The sequence below is a fragment of the Melozone crissalis genome, unplaced genomic scaffold (genome assembly GCF_028551555.1).
Source record: "Melozone crissalis strain CALT ecotype California unplaced genomic scaffold, PUWL_Pcris_2 ptg000077l_1, whole genome shotgun sequence".
NCBI lineage: Eukaryota > Metazoa > Chordata > Aves > Passeriformes > Passerellidae > Melozone > Melozone crissalis.
The window spans coordinates 1,806,462-1,834,447 of record NW_026535854.1 but is presented as its reverse complement, the minus strand read 5'-3'; the positions used below and the strand labels follow the sequence as shown (position 1 = coordinate 1,834,447).

Below are 27,986 nucleotides of genomic sequence, written 5' to 3'. Positions count from 1 at the left end.
GCGGCTGGGGCCGGGCGGCGCGTGCGCAGTGCGGAGCGGTGAGTCGGGGTGGGGGGGTAGCAGGGGGCAGTGGTGGTGGCGGCCCATGAGGGCCGGGGTGTAGCTCCGGGTCGGGGATCTGCGATCCGGTATGGAGCCCTGGTCCCGGCCCGGGGGTACCCACTGCTGCCTCCCTGCTTTGCCCTCGTGCGAGCGGACCCGGCGGTAAGGCCTTGCCGGGTGGAGGCTGCCCGCCGGCCCGGTTCCCCTCATTGGCTGTGGCCGGGCCGTTGGGGACGCTGTGTGTGCGGCCCCGGAGGCTCGGCAGGCCCGGCAGGACGGGCAGCCTGTGCGGTTGGAGTGCTGTAGCAAACGCGTGCCCTGTGAGGGGCACTTAGGCACACAGTCGGAGCAGGGCAGGGGACCCTTACACTCAGGGCTTTTAAACAAAAATCTTACACGTGAGTTTCCCCCAACGGGCACAGTTTGGATCCTGCCTGGAGCACGAGGCTGCGTGACCTCTGGCCTACTGTGTGCCCAGGCTGCTGTGGAATAAAAACGTGCTGGAAAAATTGAAGTAGCTCTGGGATATTAAAATGGATGTTTCTTCAGGGTGTGCGCTCTGTAACACGAGGTCTGAATTTTAAAACTGGTTTAATTGTTTTGGTACAAGCCCGCATATGGTTTTCTGGCAGGAGAACTGGTGAAACGATGCATTCCACAAGGCCAGGAAGGAGAATGCTGAGCAAATGGGATTTTGTATATCAACACTGTTTGGAAAGTTGCCTTAAAATGTTTAAGTTCAGTGGTTGACTAACACTTGCATTAAGAGTGAGCTTTGACAGAGCTCTGATGCTGCCCACCTTCAGGAGGGTCTGGGTTTACACCAAGCTCTATAGACACAATTTCTTAAGTTATTTATTCTGCAGTGTTTCTTTGCTAGAACTAACCCTGTCTGAGTGCAGCGCAGAGGCAGAGCTGCCTGCGCTGGTGCTGCTCAGTGTGCCTGCCAAAGGAGGGTGATCAGCAGAGGCATTTCTGTGGTGGAGCTGTCTGTGGAAGAGGCTGGTCCGTGCACAGCCTGGCAGGAGCCTTTTAAGTGCAGATAAGTGTCCAGAGGATGTTAGAAGATGGTGACATGCCCTGTCATTTACCCAACGTGCTGCCGCAGTGCTCCTGCTCCCTGTGATCATTTGAATTCATTTGTTCTCTGGGAGTAGCACTGTTAAGGGATGCACTTCTAAGTTTCTGTCTTTTCTTTCCCCTAATCCTGCCTTAAAATGACCCAGCCTGATCCACTTAGTTTTTCAGCAGCCTCTAGGGTATTTCTGTGGTGGAAGTATCCAAAATGCTGTCCCAGAAACTTCAGTGTAGGAGTCCAGCTACCAGAGGTGGGAGAGCAGTGTTGCAAGTTCCTGGAGGCTGCTGTCTGTGTGACCATGTATTTACTAAATTTGAAAGGATACAAATATGATTCTTGGTAAGAAATCAGCTGGAAACAATTCCTGGTGAACTGTCACAACAGCCTTTGAACCCACAGTGTTGTCCCTGTGTCCTGAAGCAGCACAAGAGCAGGGCTGGTGCTACTGCCACCACCTTCTTCATTTTTACAGTGGAGAATTCCTTTAGCCTGAGCAATAAAACACCTGGCAAACTCCAGCACCCCCACAGCTGTCTCTGCTTCTGCTTGGGTTGAGCAGATGGGGTTGAATGCACAGCAGCCATACCTTGAGAATTTGTGAGGCAGTGGATTATTTGGATAAATTTAGGGATAATAGTCAGCCTTTCCATGTGCTAATCCTCTGTGCTACTGACTCCCTCCGTGGCTTTTGTAACCCACCTCAGCTCTTACACCCAGTGTTCTCCTCTGAGAAATAATGCTCCACTCAGGCTCGTGGGGGAGGTGAATCAGCTTTAATTAAGATTTGTCGAGCACTTTGTTGATAAGTTCTCAATAGCTGGTTGCTATTTTTTATGAGCACGCAGATATTCTTAGCACCTGCAGTGGGAAGTGACACAAGGCTGGGGATCTCTGGGAAGCAGCCCTGCCAAGGGAGACGGCGCCTGCTCACCGTGAGATCCATTCTGGCTGTGGTTCACGAGGCAGCTCAGCAAAACCCCAAATCCCTCTGAGTCTTTGGGAAATGTGAAACGTTCCTGAGAGCTAAGCCCTGCTTTTGCATGAGATTTGTAGCTTTTGCCCCCTCGCTGGGTTTCTCCCAAGCTGCTGGTTGGGTTTGGTGCAGCTGTGTTCTGGTGTCACCTGCTTTGTAACACCTTGTGGCAATGGCTTTTAACAACTGTCCCCTCAAATTAAGGTGTCTGGGGTGGGCAGGGCTGGGTGATGGCCCCTGTGGGCTTCAGGCATTGCAGAGGTCAGTGGGGTGGAAGGGGAGGAGGGAAGCTGGGAAACCGTGCCCTCCCCCAGGGCAGCATCCCATTCCCTGCTGGCTTCTCTGCTGCAGCAGCAGGTGGCAAATGAAGTTTGATGAGCTCTGTTAGTGAGGGATAAGGAAGGTGTGAATGGAAACGGTCACAGCAGTGCTGGCTCTGTGTTGTGTGGGTGCCCCTCAGCAGGATGAGGAGTTCTGTTGTATTTTGGGGAAGAGAAGGCTGTTCATTTGGCTTTGTCACTGCTGCAGGAGTAGCCAGATGGAGGATGCGAAAAGGAAATACAGGGCTGGAACAGCCTCTTTGTCCCTGCCCCTGTCCTGAGCCAGGGGAGAGATGCTTGGCTCCAGGCTGGGCAGTGGTGGATGGTAGTGCAGATCTGGACAGGGCCCAGTTCCCTCTGGGCCTTGATGGAATCCCACTCTCAGAGCCTGACAGCCCATCTAACTTGTCCTTGCAGCAAACTGAGCAGCCAGTTTGTGTCTTGCCTTCACAGAGTGGGGAGTCCTGTGGCTGGTTTTCCTTGTGAGTAAACCCTGTTAAAATCGGAGAGCTGGGACTGGCCCTGGAGGGAGCAGGGATGGAGAAACCCCTCCACAGCTGGTATAGGGCAGCATGTTTTATACTGCTGACTGCTCTGCTGGCTGCCCAGACCCTCTGGTCTGTGTGTACCTCAGAGCTGATACCAGCACAGAGCCCAGAACTGGGTATTTTATGTTTCTGGATCACAGAGGGGAGTTCAGCTCTTTGGAGCTGTGGTGTCACAGTGCTGGCACATTTAGTCTGGTCCCCAGTTTTCCCCAGGTTCCCTCTGTCTGGAGAACTTTCCCCTGGACTCTGTTTGTGTGCTTGATCTCTGTTTGTGCTGTTTCCAAGTACACTTCTTTGCATTGTTTTCCTTGCTTTTCTTTCTATTGATTTGTTGGTGTTTTGGGAACTTTTCTTCAGTTTATCAATTCCGATCATGACCTCCAGAGTGCCTCCATCTCTTAACTCCTGGGCATCCTTTCAGGTTTTATAAAAGTGCTTTCTCTTCTTTGTTCAAACTATTAATGGAAAGGTTGAACAGAAGCAGACCTGGGCTGAGCTCCCGGGGCTCATACACAAGGATTTCTCTTGTGGTGACAGGGAATTGCTGATGGCTACCCCTCAAGTGTGTGGGGTTGAGTTGCTTTGGTTGGTCTTTTTTTTTCTTATTAATGAGCACTGGGCCTCATGAAGGTGAGCTTTTCCAGACCCAGCTCCTCTGGCTATTGAAAGCATCAGATGGATAGAGTGAAAAACCTGCTTTGTGCTGGTGAGAGGTGTGATGGGCAGGTCTCTGTAGGGGAGGATTGTGTTGTGCTCTCCTTCTGAAGGCTGAGGTGATTTTTAAGAGCTTTCAGGAACTTTGTTCACCTGGGGCTTCTTGCTGATGCTTGCTGGGGCTGTCACAGCTCTGAGACAATCCTCAGCCCTGCTTCCTGTTCAGAGCTGCCTCAGCAGTGGGCTGTGCATGGGGGAACTTGTGTCCAGCATCTCCTGCTCCCCTTTTCTCTCCATAGGTCTCTCCTCAGTGAGAGTTGGGCTTGTCTGTATGTGGCTAAGATAGCAAAAATGCATTTTTCTCCTCAAGCAATTCCAAGTTCCTTGTGTGGTTGCTCTTCTCTGGAAAAGATAAAACTACCTGCTCTGGAGAAATTAATGATGCTCATTTTTATTCCTAAATAGTGTGTCATGGTGGATGTGGTTGCAGGACACCTCACTGCACCAGGCCTCTGCTGTCACCTCAGTGCCAACTGCTTAAGGAAGAGCTGAAATAGATTTCACTGGAGCAAACATCTCTGCCTAGCTCTACCCTCCCTGAGTTCTGTGAGTACTGAGCTGCTGGGCTCAGATGCCTGAGGTTCAAGAATTGGTCCTTTTCTGAAGTGCTATTCCATCTTTCTTTGCACATGGGTGTAACTGTGGGGCGAAATTTGGGCCCCACTGAATTTAAGGACAACACAGGGTGTTCATGTCTTCCTCCTCTCCTGGCTGGTAACTTGTGGTACCCAGCTGTTCAATCCAGCTGTGCTTCAGGGACACCATCAACAGGATGGAGATGCTGTGCCCTCTTTCTATTGGTCTGTGGCTGATGGTAGAGTCATGGAATCATGGAATATTCTGAGTTGGAAGGCACCTACAAGCATCATCGTGTCCAACTTGGTGGATGCCCTGACCTAATTTCAGTTCCAAGGCAGAAAATTCAGTCTCCCTAAAACCTTCCTATGGCTTCTGTTGGATTCTTCCTCACTTTTCTCCAGGGGGCTGTGTGCTGTAGTTAAATATGGATGGAAAGGTTGTGTTCCACTCTGGATTACAGCTGAATCTCAGTGGTGGATAAATTGCATCCCAAGTCTAGTTTTCAAAGCCCTTTGGGCTTCATGGGCTGCAGGAAGCTGTATTTTATTCTGGATGTCTGTTTGCTGACAATTCTATAGGATTTGCAGACAGCAGGTTGTAAGAGCCCTGATTATACTGGTTTCCTGTGCAGTCAGACTCTGCCCAAATAATTCAAGTGCCTGCTGCAGAGAGAGGGAAAGGAAGATGGAAGGATGATTTAGAAATCTCCGGAGTAGATGGGAAAAAGATGCATATGTTGATGTGAAGGAGATACCAAGCCACATATATTTCTTCCAACATCTAAATAAAAGTCAGGATTTTTTAAATGGTTGCCTACTTAAAGCCCAAATAATTCCTTTAACGGCAGGTTTTAAAGGTTTAACCTAATTTTAGAATTTTTATTTCAAGTGTCCTTCCATAAAATTAACTTTTTGAATGCAGAATGCTTTAATGTCTTCCATGTTGGTGCTCATTTTCAAGAAATCTCTGCACAGTTATTTCTTATGTACCAGTTATATCTATCAGCCAACAGATATCAAGTGTAGCAAAAATGCTATAATGATATTATGGTCTAATAATAGTTATAATGATTCTAATTACCTGGTGCAGCTTTAAAGAGAGGCAGATTCAGAGATGAGTGCAAAGGAGGTGTTTAACCTTGAAGTGCAGAGGCAGGGCTCTTCCAGAGGTGCCTGTGCTGCGCCCTCTCCTCCCCATCAGACATCCCCCTCCCTTTATTTCCTCCAGCAGACTGGGAGCAGCACTCTGGTGTGTTTTTAATGTTCAGACCTCATTCTGGCTGTGCTCAAAGAGTGCTGGTGAGCTGAGGATGAGCACGTTTCCTGCAGTACCTGGGAGTGTGAAGCCTGCTCGTTTTCAGCCTCTGTGTGCCCTGCTCCTGGCGTGCTCCCACAGCCTGATGATTGTGGCACTCGAGGATTGCTCCCACCCTCGGAAGCTGCAGAGCCTCAGCAATCTCCATCCTCTCTGCAAGCTGTTTGTGCTGCTCTTAACCATTAGGGGTGGCTTTGCCACAGCCTGGGAAGCACAAAGCCAGAGTCTCCTGATGGAGAGCATTGGGGGTGTGCAGGTGAGTGGCTGAGAGTTGTTGATCCCTACAGAGGCTTTGCTGTGGGGGTAGGAGAGCACTGGGCTGGTGCTTGAGTGCTGTGCTTGCCTTGCCTTCGACAGGCTGGCCCCACAGAGCCTTGCCGGAGTCTCCTTCCCCAGCTGCTCCATGTGCCAGCCCTGTTACATCACTCCCAATGCCCTTTCACCACTATTTTTCCTTTAGGAAGGATGCTGGGCTGCATTTGCTGTGTTCCTGTGGTTTTTGCCCGATGTTGCTGAGTGCTGTTAGTGCCTTGGGGTGCCAGTGCTCATTGTGGCTGTAGTGTAATGGATCCCCTCGTGTCACAGCTGCTCATTTAATCCTGTGACATGAGGGGTGAGGAGTCCCTGGCTCACAGACCAGCAGCCTTTCCACAGAGGAAGCTCTGTGTGGGCTGGAAGTTGACAGCTTTCAATGATTATATGCTGAACCTTCTTCCTATAAATAATTGATTCACAGGCTGATGAGAGCTACAGGAACTTGTCTCTCAGTTGCTGCTCCCTGGCATGGACAGCAGCTGGAAATGTGCTGTTTTCCTATAAAATGGATCCAGAGGTGCCCTTGCTAGGTTTTCTTTATTTCCAGCCTGTTGATAGGCTGACCTGCTCTGCTTCTCAGGGAAGCCCTGCCTGCCAACACCTGCAGCACACCTTGTGCCAGGCCTGGTGCTGCTGAGAGCTCTGCCACCTGCAGCCTTTCCCTGGGGGCTGTTCAGCCTCTCCCTTGGGCACGTTCAGCCTTTCCTTTGGGGAGGTTCAGCCTTTCCCTTGGGCAGGTTCAGCCTTTCCTTTGGGGAGGTTCAGCCTTTCCCTTGGGCACGTTCAGCCTTTCCCTTGGGCACGTTCAGCCTTTCCTTTGGGCACGTTCAGCCTTTCCCTTGGGCACGTTCAGCCTTTCCTTTGGACAGGTTCAGCCTCTCCCTTGGGCAGGTTCAGCCTTTGCTTTGGGCAGGTTCAGCCTTTCCTTTGGGCACGTTCAGCCTCTCCTTTGGGCACGTTCAGCCTCTCCTTTGGGCACGTTCAGCCTCTCCTTTGGGCACGTTCAGCCTCTCCCTTGGGCAGGTTCAGCCTCTCCTTTTGGGAGGTTCAGCCTTTCCTTTGGGGAGGTTTGCCTTCTTGCTGGAGTCAGTGTGTGTGTGTGTGTTGGTGCATCACCATGGAGATGAGGCCACAGGAGCTGCAGGGCGCAGCCTTTTCCAGGCTCACGTGAAGAAGGATGCGGTAACGGGCTCCTCTTATTTAGAGAAAATGATTTCTTGGAGTAAATAAATCGTCAAAGAACACTTGGCATCAGCTCAGGTGCTGTTAAGGAGAAGATCTCTTGAAGCCAGAGCTGTAAGGCTCATACAATATTCACCTGCTTTGCTGTGTTCCACATCAGGCATTGCTGCTGTGCCCAATGCTGACTCACTGACCCACTTGTGCTTTTACTTACCCCGAGATAACAAAGCTCCTGTTGCTTTTCTCCTCCCTGTGCAGGTATTTGTCATCCTGCCACAACAGCACCTTCCTGGATCCCTTTCCTTGCCCACTGAGTGTCCAGGCTTTCAATGCTTTGAGTGGTTTCAAGGCTTCACCTCCCATGGCTGCTGCTGCTTTGGCCGGGTTTGGGGAGGACGTGGAGGGTGTGTGGCTGCAGTGAGTTCTCCCCCATGCAGAAACACCTCTCTGGGTTGAGCACACCCCAAAACCCTGTTCTGGTCATGCAGACATTCTTGGGGGGTTGGGGACACTGCTCTTTCTGTGTGCCTGCCCCTGGCACACTCTTTCCTTTCTAGTTTCTGGTACACAGAACCCTCCCAACAAGGTCTGGAAGGGCTCTGTGGCAACTCTGCCTCATTGCCTCCACGTCTTATTCCAGACTTCATCTGTAAACATCTCTTTGCCCTTGCTAAAAACACTGTCTCTTAATTTCTCTCTGCAGGAGTATTATTTAATTTGTAACAGTTTTAGGACGTTATTTGAAAAATCCGATATGAAGCTGTATTTCATTTACTGTAATGATCCACTAATGCAGGCATATTTCAAAGGCAGGCAATGCAGTACTGTGGGGTTTAATTAAATTTTGTTTTTCAACTGAGCATCAATGGACAGACAATAACAAATGGTGGACAATATGCATACAGAACGAAGTCTCTTCATTTTCCTTTTCAAGACTGTGGAAGTGAAAATGTATAGCCCTTGAAATGGACTTGGCCTGCTCACAACTGGTGCTTTAGTGTATTTAACTCACTTCAGGAGGAGTTGTTTCTTCTTACTCTGCCTTAATTAATTTTCTTGCTCTCTTGCTGCCCACAAAGTAAACTCTTACACTGTGGAAAATTTCCAGCAGGAGCCGTGGGTGATCTAAGTGCTTCTGCAAGTTCTGCATGTAGTTTTGTATACTGTGTTGGTACCTAGTGTGTGACGGCTCCTCCAGATGGGCCCTCCTGAGGATGACAGAACAGAAGGGCTGGGTGTGAGGTTCCTGTCTCTAGGAACTGGACATGGCATGTGCCAGCCTTGGAGAGGGAGGGAAAAATGGTGTTGCTGCCATGGTTGTACTCAAATCAGGAATCAGTAAGTGGCTCTGGAGTGCATTTTGTTCCTCTTCTCCCAGCAAGCGTGGGGTAATCAAGTACAGAGTGTATGTGGGGAAGCTCGGGCAGAGTGTTCCACATCAGCAGGAGGTTTCTGGGAACCATCTGAGTGCTCACAGCGTGGCACTTGGACACGTGTTCTTGGGTAAAGAAATTTGTCACGGGTGCTGTTAATGGGCTCCTTTGTTCAGATTTGAGGAGCAGAGTGAGATGGGCTGGCTGAGGCAGATTTGGTTTCTCCAAGCATCTGGAGAAATTACCATTGTTCAGGAACAGAACCAGAGTTTGCTGAGGAACCCGATGTGAGTGTGACTCCCACTGCACTCCAGCCCTTTGGTTCTCTCAGAAATCTCTCAAAGGCAGAGAGTTGAACAAAGCATTAATTTTTCAGAGGCAGAGTCTCCATTCAGAGATGTGAGTTCAAGCCATGTCCTGGGTTGATGCCTAAGGCTTTGCCTGCTTAACCTGTCTTCAAAGGCTGGGGGCAAGGGCTGTGCCTGGAGCTGGCACTGCTTTCCACTGCTGAGCTGGGCTGGGTCACAGTCCAGAGAGCTGCTGGCTGGAAACTGGAGCGTGCAAAGGCTGGGAATCTGTGGGAACCTGACTCCTGATGTCTGTGCAGCTGTACCTGCCTGAAAAGCATGGCTGGAAATGACAGACTGGAGGCTGTAACCTCCTCCCCCTCCCTGGGATCTCAGTGTAACGCTTGACGTGTTCCAGGCACAGCCTGTGTTGTTTGCTCCTTGCTGGAAGCAGCACCGTGAGTCCTTTGCAGCTCTCCTGGTGCCTGGGCCGGCTGAGGGTTGTGTTCTGAGCTGGGTGAGAGGCTCCTGGAGCAATGGATGGGGTCCTGTGCTCCTGCCAGTCCCTGTGGCTGGAGAGGAGTGCTGGTACAGATAGAAGGGGTATAAATAGTACTCGTCATCAGGTACTGGATGCTGTTTAAATAAACTGGAAAAACCCCTCACAGCTGAGGTTTGTACTGGCCCTGCTAATGCTGGGGGAATGCCCCATGCCTGAATCCTTGTTCTTCCCTTGTTCCTTGCTTTAGGCTGCCAGATTTCCCATTTGCTCACTTCATTTTGTTGATAGGCAGTGTCAAGGTCCTGTTGCTGGGGTTTGGGGCAGGATGTTGGTTTCTGGTGACTTGAGGCAACACGTCCAGCTTCTCCTGTCCTTCCTTGGCATCTCCTGCCTTTCTGCCTGTGGCTGCTCTCACTGTGCCATAAACTAATCTCCTTCCAACTAGGAACTTCAGGCCTCTTGCAGACTCACTTTTATGGGGCCATTATCCATCATCTATAGAAGGAGAGGCTTTCCTGGCTGTGGCAGGGCTCAGGTGGCTGCTCCCAGATGGAGCACACTGGATCCTCTGGAGCCAGTGGCTGAGCCCTGGGCTGAGGGATGTGCCCTCTGTGCAGACCAGGGAGTGCTTGAGCCTGGTCTTTGCACGAGCAGGTGAGTGATTTGAGATCCTCACAGTACTGCTGGCATGATTTATTCTTGCAGAAGTGCCCACAGCAACTTCAGGGGTTTGTTCTGCCCAGCAGGATCACAGACAAGGACATGCCTGGGCCCTGTACTTTAGTGGCTCTTGCAGGACTATGCAGCAAACAGGACCTGCAAGGGGCCTCAGCACAAGGGCACAAGCCCAATGCATGGGGAACTGCAATGGTGCTTGGGAGTGAACAAAAATAAGTCTATTTAAAATGAAAAAGTAGTAATCTGTAATGCAGTTTTGAAGGAATTATTGTAGCAGGAGAGCATGTGCTGGCTGGGAGGGGAGAAGCACTTGCTCAGACAAGTGATAATCCATTGCAGCCCATTCCAGACACCTGGCAGATACCAGCCTTCCTCAGGCCTCCCTGGGATGAGCGATGTGCTGTGCCACTGGATGAGGAATGTGGACTTTCTGCACTATGTGGAGTGCTAATTTAAACACCAAACCCTTGTTCCTGATGGGAGCTGCTGGTGTCTGCCTGGCGTGGAGTGCTGCACGGGATCTGCAGTCTCACAACAAGGAGTGTGCTGGGCTCCTCAAGCACTCGGGGCTGACACGGCCGGCTCTCTTCCTTGGATTTCTCCTCTGGAGTTTGGTAGCCGTCTGCTTCAGGGAGCACAGTGGCCTCCTAAGAGTTTATTTGATCTGACACATGACAAATTGTTTCTGCTGGCGGCTACTTGAGGCACAGTCTGTTCGCTGGCAGCCGCGGCTCTGCAGGCGCTGGGAAGTGGAGGAAGGCAGCCCTGCCTCCTCCTCTTAGGAAACATCAGTGCAGAGGGCGTTGCTGTGACCCCCCCGCCATCCCAGCCTCCTTTCTGCTGCTTGGTAACGGTGCTGCTGGCATGGATAATTAATGGTGTTTGTGTGCTGGGTGTGTCTGCAGGTGCTGGTTGTGGCTCCCATGGCGGGGCAGAGGAGAGCCTGTGTTCTGGAATCAGACCCAGTTGCCACTAAAAACGCTTTGTTAAGTTCCTTTTTTTAGGACACCCTTTTAGCTCTGCAATGAGCAGCAGAATATTACATTCCTCAGAAGAATAAAAAGTACATGTCCCCTGTGAGATAGTGTAAATACATTTTATCTGTTCTATTACCTGCAGTTTTCAGAATATGTCCCCTAAGCATTTTAATCTTGTTTTCCAGAGTTGTCTCAGAGTGAGGAATTGCTCCTATTTGCAACTTTGGGAATGATTATTTGTTCATTAATTTCTTCCCTTTCCGGCTGTCCATCTATTATTGCTTCCAAGAGAAAAAAACCCCTCTCTGTAAATCTCCTCCAAAACAGGGCTGAGTGCCTGATTAGACAGAGAGTTACGTGTGCTGGGAATGTGTTCCCAGGAGATCATCCTGGAGCTGTGCATGGAGCCCTGGGTGCTGCTGTTCTATGCCCTTGGGCAAACAGAACCCACCAGGTGATGCCTTTTCCTTGGTCTTAAAATGAGGAGCCAGACACAGTTAGGGGATAAAGGGTTTTTCTCTTGGTATTTAATAAAGATCTTTATGGTGCACCACTTCACCAAGGTGGAATGTGCTGAAATGCACACACATGGTATACAATTTATAGACCTTGCAAATTAGCATATTTAACAAAGATGCCTCAATGAGAGGCTTCAAGGAATAGCCTGATATCTTCCCATTTCAAAGTATTTCTCACTAGATGGGCTTAATTTTAGTTTACAGGATGTATTTTAGAGGGGATCTTAGTTTCTCAAGATAGCTTAGGGCTTTTTGGCCTCCAGCTGAGAGGCCTTTTGGATATTTGGTTTTCTGACCTAACAGAATGCCAGGCTTATGGTAAGTGATCAGACATAAGGAATTACAAATGTGCATGTTAGGGGCACTGAGAATACATAAAAGGTACATAAAAGAATGGCAAAAAATCCTCATGGCATCATGGGTGCCCGGACTGGCTCCCTGCTCCTTGCCCTGGGATGAACAAGCCCAGCAGGCAGCACGTGCCAGGGCAGCCGGGCACACCTGGGGCACTCCTGAGGCACACCTGGGAAACACCTGGGAAACACCTGGAGCACACCTGGAGCACAGTGGCAAGGCAGGAGCTGGAGTCAGGGCAGCTCCAGCACCCAAGCAGGTCTTTGCTGCTGCTGTGCTTTGCCTGCAGTGCCGGGGCTGTTACGAAACAGGAACGAGATGGGACAATGCAGAGCAGTTCCTGCTGCCATGCTTTTGTCCAGCAGCTAAAAGCCTGTTCAGAGGGTTTTGTGGAAGCCTTGTTTGCTTTGGTCTTTTTTTGCTCTTTCTTTAAGTACAGACTTAAAAGAGCTGGAGACTGGAGGCCACTGTAGTTATTGTTTCTTCCTGAATAGCACAATAAATGTGCCATTTGTCAGGGTCCTTGCCTCAGAAAACATGTGGCCTATTCCCACTGCTGTTCCCTTTGACATATGAGGAACTGCCCCTGCCTTCCTCTGGGTGCGTGGAGATTTCTCAGTCCCTCATTGGGGTCAGTGCTAAAACTTGTCTTGACGTGTGATGTGTGTGGTCACTGGAAGTCACTGTGGAGGCTGTCACTGAAACAGCCTGGATTCACAGAGCAGCTTTATTTAGATGGCAGCTGATGGAGGAGCTCTGCAGAACGGCTGGGTAGAAAACCTGTGTGCAGGAGGGGACAGCTGAGAGCTGCAGTTATCGTGGGAGAAGCTCAGACATGTACAGACGTGGTGTGGCAAACCTGTGGTGGATGTGCCATGTCCCACCTGCCATGGCACCACCAGGATGCACAGGCAGCTGCTCAGGATGTTCTGATGTCTCACAGCAGAGAGGAAGGTGCTGCAGGTGCCTCTTGGATCAGAGCTGAGGGTGTGTGAGGGAACAGCCTGCTGCTCGCTCTGACAGCAGATTTTGAGCTCTTGGCTTTGCCAATCACCTCGCAGCAAACACCAAGACATGGGAGTGAAAGTCCCTGTGTCCTTTGGCTGCTGCTTGGGTGTTTGCAGAGCCAGCAGGTACAGTGACAGCCAGGACTGTCAAAGGAAGAAGCCTCCTGTGGAGCAGTGCTGCTCAATACTGAGATATGCCAGTCCATGAAATGGCTCTTTATAGGGTGTTTCACCAAAAGGATTTTCCTTTTGAGTGTCTGGATCTCCTGCTGTTGGTCTGAGCTCCAGATGAGAAACAGTGCTTTCACTGGAAGGTACTGAGGTTACAAACAGAGTAATTGTCCCTTAGAAGAGAAAATTGTGGAGGAAACCCACTCAAAAGACGTCTCTGTTCTTCCTCAGAGCAGGTTTAGGAGTGCTGTGGCTGAGGGGCAATGGGGATGGAGCTGAAGTTCTGCTGAGTGAACCCCACGGCTCTGAGGAGCAGGGAGCCTGGTCATGGAGCCCAGGAGGGACCTGGGAGCTTTACTGGCTCTTTAGTTCTCTCTCCACAAGCCGTGAATGCAGATCTCCTGGGGCAGCAGAGCGTTCCTTGTGAGGGGAGCCCATGGTGCTGCGGTTCCAGTTGCATGTGCAGGGTCCCATGGCAGTGCAGGCAGTCACAGGAAAGCTGTTTCATAACCTCTGCTGGGATTCATGAGATGTTCAGAGACAGGTTCTCCACTTAGTCAACGTTTTATAAGGATTTAAGGCTGAGGAGCTCTTTGAAGCACCGATGCAGCTTGTTCTGCCATGTGAAGGTGGAGATGATCGCTGGCGTGACTTCCATTCCCAAGGAAAATGCTCTTTTGCACGGATCACAAGCTGTGGCTCTGCTGCTGTTTGAAGAGACCTGAGGAATCTCAGATCCAGGCACTCTGTACCACATCAAAGCCTTCCCATCTGAAGGTGAGGTGATGGGGAGCTCCAGCTGCATGTCCTTCATGTTTGGGCAGCAGAAGGAAAGAAGGTCCCTGAACCAGGAGTTGCTTGGAGGACCAAAGCTCTGCTTAGCAGAGGCTGACAGGGCAAAAAGCCAGGATGGCAGCAGGAAGGACAAAGCCTGCAGAAGATCTGGGCCGTCTGATAGCAGACCTCCAGAGGGGCCTGGGAGACCTTCTGCTGTGCTGGAGGAGTGGGGCCAGCATCTCCCCCCGAGGAGGCAGACCTGCAGTGTCCTGGGCTTGACTGGAGCCATTCCGTGGTGCCTGAGGGATTGTTTAATTAAAAAGAATGCTGCACCATCACATTTCAACTGTTTTCTCCACACATTACTGCAAGTAACATCTAAAATAGCTCTAAAAGGCAACAAACCATTCCCCAAAGCAGGGGTGGCAGATGAACAACATGAGAGGGAAGGAACTATGTTCTCTTTCTGCTTTCTGTGTCTGTGCATTTGCAGGCCTTGGGGCTTGTTTTAATTTAAATTTCCTTAGGAAAAACCCTGTTGAAGGAATGCTGCCTGCAGTGGCTGGCTGTTCTGCTTTGGCTTTGTCCTGGTGAAGCTTTGATGGTGGGGGAGCAAGAGTTGCTTTTCAGTCTTGGTGGGAAATGCCTGGATAGAGGAATGGCAATGACCACAAGCTTCACTTCTGGATGGTGGGACTGGCAATCTCTCAGCTCTCCCTTCATGCTCATTCCTGTCCCAGGGCTTATTTAATTGCTTAACAAAGGCATCCTCTGCAACCACTGAGAAAGGACCAGTGCAGGGACGGAAAAAAAGCAAACTTGCATCAAGCCTTTGATCCAAGCACAGGGAGCTACTGCTGCTGACCTCAGTGTCTGTAACCATGGTGTCAGTGTTGGAATGGAGCAGCTGAGCCCCATCGTGGGCACTGATGTGTCCAGATTGATGCAGGGACTGGGGACAAAGCCAGGACTGGTCCTGAGGGAGCCTGTGTGGCAGCAGGTTGTGTTCATCCCCAGAGAGCTCCTTCCTCCCCTTCAGGGGTGGGTTTGGGATTGGCTTGTTAGGGCTTTATCCCAGGTTTTGCTGCCAGTCTGGCAGCTCCTGATTGGGTTTGACCCACGAGGTGGATCCCAGTGGCCTCTGCCTTTTCATCTGGGAGCTTGCCACAAAACTGGAAGCATGTGGGAGCCAAGCCAGGGCTGGACATCCAGCCAGGCATTCCATGAGCTCAATCCACAAGCTGCTATGCCATGTTATTCCTGTGCACATAGCCAGGACATGCAGCAGGTGAGCCCCACGTTTACTGCCCGTGTGCCATCCTGCTTCCTGCTGCTCCCGGTCCCCTGGCTTGTCACAGGGAGTCAGAGCTGTCACCACCGACTGACGCTCTGTGGAGAGGTGAGAAAATGCATTTTTCATGAAGCTCACAGCTCGTGGCTCCTGGCAGATCAATAGGGCAGCTGGAGGAGTCCTTTGCGTGCCCACTGTTGGGGCAGCTCTGTGCCAGTGCTCTGCAGGGACTGGCAGGGGTTCCTTGGCTTGGCAATCCCCATGGGAAGGAAACCTGCAGGCTGAGCTGGGGCTCCTGACTGAGATTCAGCCAGGGGCAGGGATGGCTGTGCTGGGCAGGCAGTGTGGTGTGGCTGCTGCTGTGGGAGTCGTGTGCTGGATCCACCACTGCTATATTTCTGTAACACTGAGCAGGAATTTTTTTTTCATGGTTTCTTAACCTCTTAATTGAGTTTCTTTATAGGGAAGCTGGCATCTGACAGAGGAAAGAGGTTGTTATTCCCTATGAGAACCATGGGTGAACAGCAGGAACTTGGAAAATACAAAAAGCTGTTTCCAGAGAGGCTGGGAACAAGCCAGTTAAATCTTTAGCGATTCGTGGGCCCAGCTGCAGTGGGACATCAGGATTCTCTGGGACCTTGTTAGTGCAGCATGTGCTTTCTTTCCTGTTAGATTCTCCAAGCTTTGGAAAGCAGAGGGGATAAAAACACAGAATGCTGGGAGACTCCTGGGATAGTGTGAGGCAACGTGTCACCTTGCAAATAGGAACTGGTGGAAAGGATAGATCTGAGGGGGGGAGAAAACATCACTTATTGTCTGTGCTGTGCATGGGAAATTGCAGCAAGGAGTGGGAGAAGGGAATAGGTATGGGTAGGATGAGAGGTGTTTTGGCTGGGATTCGGGGTGGTGAGGAGGTGAAGAGGAAGGGAAAAGCTGTTTCATGTGGTGGAGGTCAGGCAGTGTGACAACTTTTAGAAAAATGTTTGTCCTGAAGGTCCCTGTGCACTCTCATCTCCAGGCAAGTCCTGAAGTCCTAAATTGGAGCAAATCAGCACCAGTGCTCTGGTGTGGGCCCAGAGGTCCCTGCCAACCCCAGAGCTCTGAGGAGTCAGTGTCATGTGGTGTGCAGGCAGAGCAGAGCCCTGTGAGAGCAGCTGCCAGAAATTCAGAGAGATGCGCTGCTTATAAATAATAAATGATAAATTCAGCCTCTGATCTCCGAGGCACGCTCTGCTTCTGCACACTCCATGCTGGCAGAGAAGATTCCCCATGCTGGACTCAGCAGTCTGTCTCTGGCGTGGAGGGTCTGGGGGAGGCAGCTCATGGAATTGGGGTCGTGCTGAGCTCCGGTGGAGCGTGGCCCCTTCTGCCAGCAGCACTAATGAGCGTGGGCCCTGTGCCACGGCCGCTAACGAGGGTGAGGGCAGCCTTGCTCAGCCTTCACACCACCCCAGCTCAAAGCTGTGCTCCTGCCCTCTGGAGAGCAGCGTTTTGTGTGAATGCAGCTTGCTGAATGAATTAATTAAGTCAATTTAAATGATAGACTAAACGATGCTTAGTGTCAAACTGTGCGAGCTGTATAAACAGCAGGGTCAGGGTTGCTGTGGCCGCGTAGACGGGGCGGTTCTGGCTTTATCCAACACACAACAACCCCTCCCTTGCCATTGGGGGAGCTGTGGCAGTGCTGGTGAAGCTGCTGGTGCCAGGAGCTGCCCCCACCGTGCCCAGGCACTGCTGGGCTGTCTCCTGCTGCTGGACACATCCCTGTCCTGCTCCTGGCACCTGGCAGGGCTGTCGGAGCTGTGTTGGGTGGTGTCGTGGCCAAGCTGCTGCTCGAGGGGCTGATGTGAGCTGATGGCTGCACAGGTAGCCTGGAGGGGTTATTATATTTATTGTTATTATTTGTTAGCAGCGGTTACAAAGGTTGCATGAGTGCTCAGTAGATGCCAAGCTCTGTAAACATGTGTTTGTGCCATGGTTATCCTGCCCCTGCCACCCTGTGCCCGTGTTACAATTCCCTCCTGTGGGCTGGTTCAAGTTTGGAGCAGGACCTGCTGCCCCTGCTCAGGCTGGGCCCAGCCAGCCCAGTTTATTCCTACCAGCCTCAAAGTGTGGCTTCCTTGCTGTGTGGGTTCTCTGTAGGCAGCAAGGTGTTCCCACAACTTTTCCCTTTGTGTAGGAGTGTTTTTAACATGCCAGAGCAGAGTCCTAGTAGGAGTAAATGATGAGGAGCAGGCAAGAAGAATAAATGTTTTTTTAAAGCCATTTCATAAGCGACATGAATGGAATGGTCTGTGTGGCAGCTACACCCTCTCCACTGGGATCCTGGAGGTGTGAGGGGGCTGGAAAACAACTGCTGCTCCCTGTGCTGCCCTGCCTGGCTGGGGCTTTGTGCCCAGGTGGGACCCTCTGGCAGGGCTTGGGGCTCTCACTGGAGTGGGGCTGGGACACCCACTGGAGGCACAGGGGTGATTTCCTAAGGACAGGATGCCTGGAGGAGCAGAGCTGCTGGGATCATCCTGGGCATTGACCTCGGGTGATGGTGTGTGCAGGTTGTCCTGTGTGAAAGCACAGGGTTGTGCACACCCAGCTAGTGACTGGGGAAGGGCATTAGAGTGTGGCCTCCCAGTAATCCTCTGTGGCCTCCCAATAATCCTCTCTTTGCCGTGCAGCTGTTTCCTGTCCTAGGCATAGGCTGAATTTCAGCTCCAAGCCTCCTCTTTCTCCTGCTGGTGTAGCTGTGCAGTTGGCAAGCAGGAGGGACAGCTGGCCACAGGGTGCTCCCAAGGTGTCTGTAGCACACCAGCAAACATGAGTGCTCCTCACAGACCTGGGGACCCTCTTGCTCAGAGGAGGGAAATTGCAGGTCAGGTCAGCTGCATTTCCTTCTCTTTGTCTGTGGCACTGCTCATCACTCAGCCTGTCACAGGGGCTCGGCCCTGGATGCCACCATTGGAAGGACATTGTGTGTGAAGGGGATCTCAGCTCGCTGTGAGTGCACTCTGTGTCCTGAGAGCCTCTCCAGTCCCACAGCCCCCGTGCACGGCTTGGCTGGAGCTCATTCCCTGAGCTGCTGTTGCCCAGGAAACTTCTCCTTCAGCCTCAGAGGCTGTAAGTGCCGCCAGGGCTTTGTGCCCTGCTTCAGCTGGAGGTGCTGGGGGTTCCCATCCCTGCCCTGCTCTCACTGAGGGAGCTCTGTTGGTGCTTTGTGCTGGACGGCACAGTGTGCTGCTGGTGCTCCCCTTGCCATCTCAGTGAGGCTGGCTGGACAGAAACCTGCCCTGAGTTAACCTGCAGACAGTTTGTAAGGCTGTAATAACAATCCTGCTCCCTCAGATCATCCCTAGGTGAAAACAAGGATTAGCTTATTTGTATTGCTTATTCTTGGAGATAATTGGTGTTTTTGTATCAGCACTGGGGTGGCAGCAGGAGCAGGACAGTGCCTGTCCCCTGTGCTGGCACTGCTGAGGGACCTCCAGTCTTGTGTCCAGTTCTGAGCTCTCATGGCAAGAAAAACATGGAGGGGCTGGAGCATGTCCAGGGAAGGGAACAGAGCTGGGAAGGGGCTGGAGAGTCCCAGCAGTGTATGGAACTGTGAGGAGCAGCTGGGAAAGGGGCTCAGCCTGGAGAAAAGGAGGCTCAGGGGAACCTTCTCCAGGAGGGAGGAGCCAGGTTGGAGTCAGGCTCTGCTCCCAGGGAATGAGGGACAAGACAAGAGGAAATTGCCTACAGGCTCAGGGTGGGCACAGCAGGAATTTCCCCATGGAAAGGGGGCTCAGGGATTGGGAGGGGCTGCCCAGGGGGGTTTGGAGTTCCCATCCCTGGAGGTGCCCAGGAAGGGCTGGAGGTGGCACTGAGCGCTCTGGGCAGGGGACGAGGTGGGGATCAGGCACAACTTGGACTCAATGGCCCTGGCAGTCTCTTCCAAGCTCAGTGATTCTGGAATTCTGCTTCCAGCTGGCTGCAAAGCCAGAGGCTGATGTTGGGGCTGAGGGGCTCTGGGATGTCTGTGTGTTCTCCTGGAGCAGCATGTCAGGGCTCAGATGAGGCTCCTGGAGGATTTGTTGGAGTGGCACAGGACGGGCAGTGTGGGCTCTGTGCTGGGCTGTGGGGGCAGTGCTGCCAGCAGCAGGAGGCATCAATGACATGTGCTCCTCTCACTGGCTGCCTTGGGGCTGTCACCTGTGGCTGTGGGAGCTGCATTCCCGGGGCTGTGCAGCCCCCTGTGCACAGCTCTGCCCTCACTGGAATGTCCCTGCTAATGGGGAGCACAGCTCTGGGCTGTTTCTGCTGCTGTTGGTGCAGACCAGGATTTCTGGAGCTGTGGAGCAGAACTTTCCAGCCAGCAACATCCCCATCTCTGACAGGAGGGTTACTGCCAGCAGAGGAGACTTCTCAGAGTCTGACCCTTTGCTCTTCCCCTAGTGCCTGATTTTGTTTGACAAAAAGGATTATTGAGAAAAAAACAGCCCCTCCACTCTGCACAAGGGGAATTTGTGACCTTCCTAGTCCAGTTTTGCTGCTGCCTGGCTGCTGTACGTGCTGGATCCCCAAAGATGCCCTCAAATCCAAAAAAAGAACAAACAAACAAACAAACAAACAAAAAAAAACTGTGTGCAGGTGGGGTCACCACGACCACCCTTTCTGCTTCACAGGCTGTGAGAGTTGTTTCTGGAAATCCACTGTATCCACAGAGCATTCTGTGTGGAAATCCTCTCCTGCTCTCTGTGTGTGTGTGTCTGTAAGGAGATGTCAGCCTGTGCAGAAGCTCCTCTCCAGGAGCTCCAGAGCCCCTGTTGCACATGTTGGCCCCTCCTGCCTACCTGGGACTGAAGCAAAGTGCTAATTGTTGTGCAGATGTCATCTGCCAGGCAGGCAGGAGGCTGGAGGCTTGGAAGAGGCTGTGCTGTCATTTGCTAGCAGCCTCCTCGGTACACGTGAGCTCTATTTTTATTGGGAGTGTGCGTTTGCTTTTAGCCACTGCTTTGTTGAATTTCTCTTTTTCTTTTTTTTTTCTTTTTCTTTTTTTTTTTTTTTTTCTCTTTTTATTTCCAGGCTTGCAGATAATGTTTGAGGGATACATCTATTTTTCATTATTCCAGTTTTGCTGCTTGTTTTATAACTGAAAAAACCTCAATCAAACCAAGAAACCTGTTCCTGTGTAAAAAGCTTTAGTTTGTTCTGAGGTGAGAGGGAATTAATTGTGTGTTGTGGTCACACTGGACTGAGGTCAGGACTGTGGGACTGTCCAGAAGGGCACAAGGATCACGATCTGGGAGCAGAGGGAGTTTGAGGCTGTGCATTGTGCTCTGGGTGTGCCAGCTCAGGAGCCTGGGTGTTGGTTGTAGCCTGGATTTGCTTGGCCATGTCCCAGGAGAGAGCTGGAGGCTCTGGCCACAGGTTGGCTTATGAAAACAGGGAGCTTTTCTTTTACTCCAGCTGTGGTTTAATAGGGGCTTGTGGGCCCTTGAGGTGGTTCTTTGACCCTTTAGGAAAGAGGAGAGACTGAAGTAGGAACTGGGAGGTGATGCTTTCCTGAACTGTGTGAGTTAAGCAGGGGGATGCTCATTGCTGAGGCATGCTGTGGGTGTCAGAAATCCAGATCTGTTCCAAAGCCAATTAATGAGAAAAATCCAGTTGATGTGGTCGAGGTGGCTCAAAGGAAGAGGCTGCTGCTCAGGAAGACCCTGGCTCAGGAGTTTTTGGAGGCTGCAGAAGTACATCAGGTGCACTGTTACCTCTGCTCTGTCCCTCTCCTGGTTTCCTCTTCCTTTTCTGGCAAAAACCAAGCAGGGAGAGGAAGAAATAACAAAGTGGAGTGCAGGGACAAGGTACCAGTGAAAGGGTGGAAGGAGAGGAGGCTTCCCTCCACGTCCCTGAAGGCTTCTGGGGGCAGAGGCTCTTTGGTGCCAGGAGCTGGTGTTGGGTGCTGCTGTGAGCAGGTTTTCTGCTTTGTGGGACACAAAGTGGTTGCTTCGGTGAGGGAGAGCTCTGCTATCTGATGTGCCACCCTGATGGACAGCAAAGCAAGATATTCCGGACTGTGTGTAGGGGAGGAACTTCTTTAAAACCTGGATAGGAGTAGGAGCAGACTTGATAGAGGGATGAGTAATGAAGGAGTGTTTGAATGGAACTAATCAGTCCTATCTTCTTTCAAAAGACCTCATTTAGTTTAATTTAGCAGCGTGTAAATTTAAAGCTAATCAAAGGAAATACTTGTGCAGCCTGTGTGCTGGCAGGCTGCTGCACTCCCTAGCCCAGCAGAGCGCTGAAGGCTGTAGGTGGATCCCGAGCCTCGTGTCAGGCACTGGGGGCACAGTGTGTGTGCTCACACGCAGGGTGGGCACAACTGCTCTGTGCCCAGGCACTGGCACCCACAGCAGCAGCAGCAGCCTTCATTTCCCCGTGATGTGCTCTGTACCCCATCAGGGTGGCTCTGTACCACATCAGGGTGGCTCTGTACCCATCAGGGTGGCTCTGTGCCCCATCAGGATGGCTCTGTACCCCATCAGGATGGCTCTGTCCTCCATCAGGGTAGCTCTGTGCTCCATCAGGGTGGCTCTGTGCCCCATCAGAGTGGGTCTGTGCCATGGCTCTGCTCCCTGGAACACCTGAGCATGGTCAGAGCCAGCTCCTGGCCCCATGGCTGGGCTGAGCCTCTGTTCTGAGCAGCAGGGAAAGCCTTGTGCTGTAGGAACCACTGAGTAAACCTTGCTGACCTCTGCAAAATGTTGTTTTCCTCAAGAAAAACCTACATATGGATTAGATGAACCCCTGCTCCTTGGACGGCTGGTCGTTTTGTTTAATTTGAATTAATGCAGCTACTTCAGTGCTTAAAATGAGGCACAGGTATAAAAAGCCTTCACGGGATTGCACGGCTTTTTATTTTTCCCTCCAGTTGTCATCCGTGGCACTGACACAGAGATTTTAAACAAGTCTTGCAGGTCTCCTCATATTTTCCAGGAGAGATATCATCCCCTGTGGGGTCAGTATGAGTTCTTGGCATTACCTGTCACAAACCCCATTAGCAGTGAGCCCCACGAGTCCCTGTGCTCACACCTCGAGGTGTTGTGCCTCCTGCCATGTCACACCCCTGATCCCACTCTGTGTTGCAAAGTGTTGTGTAAAGAGTCCTGAAACCTGCAAAAATGGAAAAAAAAATACTGTTGGGTTTGTTTTGCTTTGCATTTCAGGCTGGTGGCAATGTCTCCTTGGGCCAGGCTCCTCTCCAGCACCTCCAGGGTCAGCCTGCTGCTGCTGCTGGGCTCTGTGCTCCTCTCCTGCTCCAGCCTGGGACAGAGAGTGCCTGTAAGTTTTGGCTGCTCCACTTGACTTCAGACTGATAAAACACGGATGCTTTTTGCCTTTAAGGAAATGCCCATGATTCTTTAGGAAATGTCTTTCTCCTGCTTGAATTATGAAAACAAACCAGAAAGGGTTCTGCTGATTTCTGTGTAAATGAAGAATCGCTTGTGTGGTGCTGCCCGTTTTTGCTAGAAATGCTAATGAAAATGGGGTATTGCAAAGCAACTGTGGCCAGGCAGTGACAGCAGCACTTAAATGAACCAAGTTGCATCCTTTTATCCTTACTGAATGTTTAAACCCCACACTTTTCCTGAGCAGAGCTGGTAAACATCAGCTGTCTCCATTATGTGTTTGAACAGATCCAGCACTGGGAGGCCTGGTGGTAAATTTACAATAGCCTGTATCACTATCTCCCTCTTGGATAATCACAGAGCTGTGGAAATCAGCTAAGGAATAACTGCTCCACTCACTCTTTTTTGGTCCTGTTGAGTCTTGGCTCAGAAAATGTTAACATTGATTTTCATCTGCAGAACCTGGGCTTTTATGGCTGTGATTGTTCCTGAGCTTTAACCATTTGTTATAATTTAAACAATTCCAAGCCCCTGATGCACTCAGCAAAAGCAGGAGTTAAGATCTGGTTCCTCGTGCATCTCTGAAATCGCAGTTGCTTTCCACAGCTGAAATAAAAACCTTCTATAGGTTTGTCAGCCTTCCTTGTGTGTTACCACAATCATGGAATTGTGCAATTGTGTAGGTTGGGAGAGACCTTTGTGATCATTGAGTACAACCTTTAACCCAGTGCTGCCAAGGCCACCACCAGCCCACGTCCCCAAGTGCCACATCCACACTGTTGTTGCTACTCTGTGTGTTTTGCTCAGGTTGAAATTTCTGTTGCTCAGAAGGACTCTTCTAGGCTGGAAACGGATATTTATATGCAGAGCATCCAAATTCTGACAGAAAATGTGCATGCATTTTTTCCCAAAGAGTGGAAGAACTGAAGGCAGAATGTGTCCCAGAATTTCCCAGTTAACCTCTGAATTTACTTACATTTTTCCCTGTGAAAACATCCTAAGGATTAAGAACCAAACACTTCATGAAGTGAGCTGTAACTCCATCTTAATTGCCAACAATTAGGACTAATCATTCCCTGTAGGGTGGTTAAGTCAAATTCCTCAGTGGTGACTGAATTGGTGATCTCAGAAGCTGAAAATATTCCCTTCAGCAGGCACTGAGCTGTGGGGATGATGAGCCTGGACCAGTTCATCTGTTCCTGCTGGAACCAGAACAGCCCAGAGTCAGTGCCTGGTGTGAGAGTACAGGTCATTTCTGTGCACTCTCCAGAGTTTTTTGTGACTCCCACCAGCTCCCTAGGGAGGCTTTCCATTGAACACCAAGGTTTCCCTCACAGCAAGGATTTTTTTCCCTGCTGTTCTTCCCTCGGTGTAACATCGAGCCGCTCGTGCTGGCTGCTCTCCCACACCTCTGCCAGCCTCGTGCTGCACTTGCCATGGAGGTGGTGATTAAATCCCTGCCTCATTGTTTTAAAAGCCTTGGAGAACACTGGAAGAGGGTGGAGAAGAGGATCCTCACATTTGTATAATGTGGGCAGCTCAGTGTGTTTTTTCCCATGTCCTGTTTTGGAAACAGCTGAACTATTTTAGCTGAAATCTTCTCCAAGCCTGAAATAAGTGCATTTAAGAAAAAGAAAAAAAAAAAAACAAAACAACCCAACAAAACCCAAAAGAACTCACCAAACCCCAAACCAACCAACAAGCCTTGCGGCATTCCACTCGTGTGGAAAATTTCAGCTGAAAAAGTTAAAAGTTTGACATATTTTTAGGCAAGGGAAAATGGGGTCTTACAACGTTATACAACCTTAATAATAGCCAGGGCTCCTGCCTCTGACTGAAATACAGGTAAGGCTCTGTGAGAGCTGGTTTGAAACCTGCAACCTGCTCTGGAATAGGAAATAAGCTGCGTTGCTTTGTTCAGCACAAATGTCATGCTAGTTATGCATGTTTAACCTTTAATATACTTTAAATCTAAATTTAACCATGTGGAAAGAATCTCAGATGTCAAAAAAAAAAAAAATCTGCTGGCAAGGGAAAAAATTTTGTATTCTCAGCCAGCACTAAATTACCCAGATGCAATTGCTAATGAGCTGAATCTCTTCTCTCCAAAAGGAGTTTGCCCTTACAAAAATAGAAGAGAGCGACATAAAAGATGACAGTGGGAAGGAGCTGGGGACAGAGGATGACGCTGATCCTGAAGACCTGGAAGTGTTTTACCCCACGGATCAGTGGCAAACCCTGCATCCAGGTAACTGCTAATTATAGCATGCCTCTGGAACCCACCTGCCAGCACTGACAGGAGCCCTGCAGACGCTCCAAGAGCTGTTTGTTCGCATGACAATGTGTGCTTTTGCTGGTGCTCACACAGAGAGGAGGGCTCGGTGACCCAGTGCAGGGACTGGAGGTGGTGAGCAAAGCGTCCAAGGAGGGGAGAGGTTGCTCCAGGGCTTTCAGGTCACTGGAGCAGGAGGAGTGGGCTGCCAGCCCCCCGTGGGTGGGGGGCTGTCTCTGTCACTGGCTCCACAGCCCTTTCTCTCTTCATTTGTCAAGGGCCAGGTTTTATAACATTTGTTGGCACGTGGATTCCCAGGTCTGCTGTGCTCTGGTGTGGCGCTGCTCAGTGGCAAGCTGATTAGGAGCTGTCACTGGAGCACTGCACAGCTTTTTAACAATGGCTTTTCTGTTCCTCACCTGTTTGAAAGCTAGCTTTTATTTCCATCTCTGCAAACCACAAGAAATCTCTTCCCTTTCTTTGGGTTGGTGTCTTTCATTAGACATGCCTGGGACTCTGTGGTGAGAGGAGCCCAGCAGAGCAGTTTGGCCTCTGTGTGCTGAGAAGGCTCTGGAGGGGCCAAACCCATTCAAACACACACAGATGCACATGTGCATACATATTTCAACAATTAGCCTGTCTCTGGGATCCTGAACGAGCTGTTTAATCCCCTTGTGCTTTGGTGTCCTCATGTATATGCAGGTATAATACCTTCCCACCTCACAAAGGTGAACTAAGTAGTAATTAATTTTTATAAAGTGCTCTGAATTTAAGAGCTTTATCCTGTGCTCAGTATTATCATTGAAAGAATAAGTATGGGTTCCATTTGTCTTGAAATTTCTGCCAGATATAGCAGAATGACTTTTCCAAATGTAAATCTTTGTATAACATAAATGGCTACAAAAGCCCCTGCGTTCCACAGAGCTGCAGTATATACTTATATTCCATTTCTGTACCATTATGTATGGAAGGCATGTGGTGTCCCTGCTCATTAGTCAGCCTGGCAGATCCCCACCAGCTTTGCTGGAGCAGAACATGTACATACTTGCAATCATTAGAAACCTCATTGCAGGGTTTGTTCACAAGCACCTTCTCCACTGCTCGGGTGCCTTATTCCGCTTCATTTTTGTAGTTATTCCATGTTGGGCACATGCAGTGAAGGGCTTGTGGAAGTGGGGAGCTTGTCAGTATTCACAGAGGAGAGTAATTTTGGTTACTCTTGTAAAGACTTAAATGGTGTCCTGCCTCATGTTCTGACTGCTACAGACCCCAGCACTGGGGACGTGGCACAAAGAGGAGCCGGCCTTGGTCTCCTGCTGCCAGCCTGGGTTTCTGTCTCCTGGGGTTCTTCTGCAGTGAAATCCCTGTGAGGACTGGCACTGACACCTTCAGCACGTGTTAGCCAAGGCTGGGGCCCTGCTGCCAGCATGAGCCCATCCCTGTAGCCTCTGGCCACACTTTCCCAGTGTGAGCTCAGCTCTGGCTGGCAGGGAGCTGACCTGGCACAGCTGCTGCTGTGGCTGCACAGGGATTCACCTTGTGGTGCTGCAGCAGAGCCACGCAACTTGGCAGCGTGTCCATCCCACTGGTTCTGCATCTTGCCATGTTTTCCATGTGGCTGCACTCACTGGCAGCTGAGCAGAGCCTGGCTGGGCTCAGGGTTTGCCTTCTGCTGCCCATGTCTCCAGGACACCCCCACTCCCTCTCCCGTTGTATCCCTGCGGCAAACTAGGCCAGTCTCTCTGGGGGAAGCAAATTCAAGTGTTTGAATTTAGAATTTGGATCTACCGTTCTGAGCACTGGGAGGGAGCTTGGAGCTGTGTTTCCCCCATCTCACTCCTGTTTCAACTTGTTCCTGTTCTGAGCTCACGCAGGATTTTGTGCTTCTCTACAATGGTGCAGCAGCTCATCTTTTATAGATGTGTTCCCAGTTTTCCTCTGCTGAGTTTCCAGTTCCCTGTTGCTAATTGCATCAATCCACATTTCCACTGGGACTGCAGCAGTGTCATCAACCTGTAACCTGTCAAATCCCTCCCCAAATTCGATTGTTGTTGTGTCTGTAATGCTTTGGGCGCTTGTTCCTCGCTGTCTACAGTGTGAGCTGGATTTTGATCAAGTGCTTCCTTGCACTTTGAGCACACTTCAAGGAGGTGTCTGGATGCAAACACAGAGAGACAGTTGCCCTAAGAGCTGTGCTGCCTGTAGTCTGGAAGCAAGATCAGTTGTCTCTTCTGACAGGCAGCCAGAGCTGACGGCTCTGGAAAGGTTGGTGAAACTTCCCAAAGCCCTTTAACACTTGGTTAGGCATTGCTTCTTTCTCACTTGGCACTAAATAATGCACCAGGTGCAGGCTCAGACTGAAGGGAGATGTGTGCCCCAGAGAGGCTTCCAGCACCTCTGCTCTTAGACGTTTGGGCATCATCTGTGGGGCTTTTCCTTCTGTCCATGGTTGGAGTCCACAGGAACCTGGAGGTTTTTTGGGGTTAAGTGAGTGGGATTGCTGTTTCCTCTGAATGAAGGTTCACACCCCTGCTCTGACTCCTCATGGTCAGGTAACAGATTTTGTTTGAAGTTGTGCTTCCTCTGCAGTCTTTTTTCTTTCAGAATACACTTTCTCCATGTGACAGTACCCTTGGGAGCTGGAACATATTTTACTTTTGTTATTTGGGCACCAAATTTTCCAATATTTTGTTCAGCATTCCTGATGATGATTGGAAGTTGGATTTCTCTGGCCATCTAGTTGTATCACTGAGCAGCAGATTTTCCACCCAGCAGTGGTGGGAAATTTCCCACCCAGCAGTGGCTCCTCTGGGAAGAGTTTGCTGTGAAGATTCAGAGCAAGGATATTAGAGGCAGGAGTTTAATTGGGAAAGGAAAAGGGCATTAATCGCCCCCCAGCAGTGATGAGTGGAGAGCTGGGGCTGCACAGGGCTCTGCTCTGCCCATCCCCGTGGCAGCAGTCCTTTGCTGCTCCCTAATGTGGCAGAAACCCTCTGGCAGCTTTTCCAGCTGACAGTTGGGAGTTAATGAGTGCAGTTTCCAATCCAGATGGACAAGTGAGAACCTCCACTGCCCAAATATCAAAAGATTTACAGATTGCTCTGCAGAGAGGCAGCAGTGGGGCACAGAGGCTGCCTTTGCTGCAGAGCAGCTCCCTGCAGACTGGAGGGATGGAGCAGAGCCTGGCACTGTGACTGGCACGGTGCAGCGTGGATCTCTCTGGGCTTTGGATGGATGTCTCAGGGCAGAGCAGGGAGCTCAGCTGGCCTGCACCTTCAGCTGTGGTTAAAGCTCTGCCTTGCAGAGCTGAACCTGCAGTGACTCCCCACTGTTTGTGC

At 50.7% G+C, this 27,986-nt stretch overlaps 1 long non-coding RNA gene across 1 annotated transcript; it reads left to right on the top strand.

Moving 5' to 3' along the window:
• Nucleotides 1-24,619, top strand: LOC128946197 (uncharacterized). The gene is made up of 3 exons (XR_008483946.1): nucleotides 1-38; nucleotides 22,194-22,308; nucleotides 24,489-24,619. It is a non-coding gene; the product is annotated as an uncharacterized LOC128946197 (long non-coding RNA).
• The last annotated feature ends 3,367 nt before the right edge of the window (nucleotides 24,620-27,986 follow it).